The 3,341-nt window shown below is 40.9% G+C and overlaps 1 protein-coding gene across 1 annotated transcript in view; it reads left to right on the plus strand.

Annotated features, from left to right (window-relative positions):
• Positions 1-1,675, plus strand: part of LOC104820596 (protein LIGHT-DEPENDENT SHORT HYPOCOTYLS 10-like) — an 11,040-nt gene extending 9,365 nt beyond the window's left edge. The window contains exon 2 of the mRNA XM_010551103.1: positions 1,459-1,675. The gene's annotated coding sequence lies outside the window, so the exon portion shown is untranslated. The remainder of the gene's footprint in view (positions 1-1,458) is intronic.
• The last annotated feature ends 1,666 nt before the right edge of the window (positions 1,676-3,341 follow it).

The following is a 3,341-nucleotide window of genomic DNA, read 5'->3' on the forward strand; positions in this document are numbered from 1 at the left end:
GAGGGACATGTTGCACAAAATGACAATAGGGATGGGTCTTGAGCCTATTGATTAAATCACAGTTAGAGGAATCTCAACTCAACGTCTAATACAACGTTAGATCTTGAGTTCAATGAGTTAAATCCTCTAATGTGTGGTTGTAGATGCTTAGAAGTGAATCATCCCGAGGTAAGCATCTTGGTATGCAACGTAAAGAGGTTGTTTATACTTAATGAATTCTTTGACAAAGTGCTTAGTTGCAGAGCACGATTTGAAAGAATTCACCTATGCAAGCATGAAGTGTGGCCGCTTCAAGATGTTGGAGGCTCGACATCTATGTGCTTGTGAAGGGGATATGGACACATGGCCGATATAGTGTCAAGGAGTACAAGAAATTGTATTGATTCTGTGTGTGTGTATACGCGGTAGCTCAACTAGGATTACGTAGGTTCAATCGTTTTCGACACCTACGGAATTCGAGTTTATTGTGGTATATTACACTAAGTGAAAGTTCAATCGTAAAGACACTTTCATTTATGCGCAGAATTGTGGAGATGAATGATTATTTGCTTGATATGCCATTGTTTAATTTACTCTAAAAATGGTGGAGGATTGTTGGTATTTTTAGAGTAAATGAATGGGAATTTAGAATCTCTCAAAAGGATTCATGTTTCACGTGTATTACAAGTATGGTGGAGGAGTTAAATGCTTGTAAAAGACGTGGTATGAATTGGCTAAGTGTTAGGGATACGTCGAAAGAGTTTACGTTCGGTTTTGAACGTGAAAGGTAATCTCAGAAAAAATGGGAGGGCAGCTCAAAAATATGAGCTGGCAGCCTATTTTTTCTGAGGAATAAAGCTCATAAATAAATGGACGGTAGCTCGGGAAAACCGGGAGGGCAGCCTGTTTTTTCTGAGCAATTCAGAAATAAACGGGCGGGTAGCTCGACAAAACGGGCGGGCAGCCCGTTTTTTCTGAGCAGTTCAGATTGAGCGGAAAATCGCGACCGTTCGGGAAAAACTTCCGATTTCTTCACACCTTTCGACATTTGGAGTGTTGATTAACACCCCTGGACATCCTAACACAATTGAATACAGATCTTATTCGTTTTTTTGAGAGATTTGAGAGCACTTTTGTGGTTGTTCTTGCAAAACACCCACAAAAGCCTTTTGTTCATCTTCTTCTTGCAATTTCTTGTGTTTGTGTTCTTAATAGAGCAAACTAAGATCACTTCTCTCTTCATTGTATCTCAAAGACGTATTCCGGAAAGTCCTTTGCTCGTATAGGACGGAATAACGTTTTTAGGAAAGTGTATCACGCCTTGAAGAGTTATCCGGTTCCTATTTACTTTTCTGTTATTGTTCTTCTTTTTATATCCCAGATATCTAACAAGGCTTTCTATTCAAATCTTCTGTACATTTTTTGTAACTAATTGGATTGAGAAATCAATCACTCTATTGCCATGTGATGATATTGCAGGAATTGCTGTGATCCATGCCACAAAAGTTACATAAGCAGAGCTAATGGTCGGCTTTCCCACATATTTCTAAATATACTCTTTAGTCTACCTTTTGGTATTCATCATAAAGTTGTAATACATATATAGCATGTCTTGTTGATGAGTTCAGTTATACTTGTAACATTTATACATATGTTTTTTTTTGTCTTCACTCTTTGTTTAAACTAAGAAAAATAACAACCAAAATCTTCGGTTCGAGTGTTTTTTTCGGTTTGCAAGTAGGAATTCGAGTTAGACCCTGGAGACATTTGATATCGTTAATATTGTCAAATATGTCATATTGATAGGATAAGGAATATGATCACAAAAAACTTTCGAACAATCCCATCGATACACTCGCGTAGTTTTGCAGATTTTTTTTACACATAGATAAATTTATCATTAAAAATATGTTTTAAAAAAAGAATATATCCATAAAAACTAAAAAAAAAATTCAAGCGAGATACCAAATTCAAAACAAAAAAAATAAGATCGGGAATAAAACCCTTAATAAACCCTAAATATCGGTTCCTGTCATGTATCGAGCCGCAAAATATTGAATCGAAAAACTGTGTCCTTGTTATTTATGTACAGAGCCTTTTTAATACAACCAAGAGAGAAGGCAGAGGAGGTTTGACCTAAGCTCCAAAACATGAAATTCAATCGGTGATTAAATGAAACTCCGGAAAATAAGCGATCGCAATATACATTAGATACATATTTCCATTACCCCCCATCAAGTTGGAGCGTAGATGTCGTGAGCGCCCAACTTGGATAAGAACATTTCGAACTCCTTCGCGCCAAGAGCTTTAGTGAAGGTGTCGGCGAGCTGATGATGAGTTGAAACATGCCGACGAATGATGGTTTTGGTGACGAGGTAATGTCGAAGAAAATGGCAGTTGTTGACACGTCTTCAGTAAAAACCTTGGTGTGAACTAGAGGCTCTCAAAGCCTTGGATGGAGAGGGAGGCTTCCAACAGGACGGAGGGGCAGCATCGTCATTTTGGAGGAGACGCGTTATGAAACCCTAAGGGGTTCTCATTTCCGTGCAACTTCTTCTGGATTCTTCGGTTGTGTGGCTCTAGGTTCTCTCTCTTGTTCTGTGTTGAGAAACTGATTCCGATCAGTTTCCGGTGTGTTTTCCGGCTGTAACCCTAGCGACAAACGCTGTTTCCTCTTCCCGAGACGTAGGTACCGAGTGTTAGGACTCGGTACTGAACTCGTAACTCTGTCTCGCATCTCTCTCTCTTTTCTTGCACACGAGTGGTTGAGATCGGAGTGTTCTGTGAGGTTTACGGAGGATGATTACTCTACAAGTGGTATCAGAAGCCCTGGTCGAAGCGTTTTTTCCGGTGGATCTCGGCGGTGTCTCGGTTATCCAGGTAAGGTTGAATCTGGTAAGTTCCGATCTGAGCGTTCTGACGGTTCTTTTAGGTGTTTCAGGTTGCGAAACAGAAAAAGTGAAGCTCTGAAGGTTGAATCGGCGGTGAATCAGCCGGTGGCGAACAGATCGGAGGTGAGGAAAACAAGATTTCTCTCGGAGCTAACTCGGGTCGAAGAAATCGGACGAGTTTGAGTCCGCAGAGGTAAGTCGGTTGCGTCTTGTGTTAGATCTAGGGTTGGGGAGGGAGAAACCGGTGAAAACCGGTATTTTCCGGTGAGTCTTGGCCGTGACTCGTTCGAGTCACGACTGAGTCGTCTTCGGGGTTGAGTCAACGTCCGAGTTGGCTCGGGTTAACTCGGCGGCTTCCGTGTTCCGAATTAGGGTTTTCGGTTCTGATCCGGTTTAGCCGGTTCAACCGAAATTGTCTAATTGAACCGGGTTCGATTTAAAATCGAACCGGTTTAGTCGGGTTAGGTCAAA

The sequence above is a fragment of the Tarenaya hassleriana genome, unplaced genomic scaffold, assembly GCF_000463585.1.
Source record: "Tarenaya hassleriana unplaced genomic scaffold, ASM46358v1 Cleome31, whole genome shotgun sequence".
Taxonomy (NCBI): domain Eukaryota; kingdom Viridiplantae; phylum Streptophyta; class Magnoliopsida; order Brassicales; family Cleomaceae; genus Tarenaya; species Tarenaya hassleriana.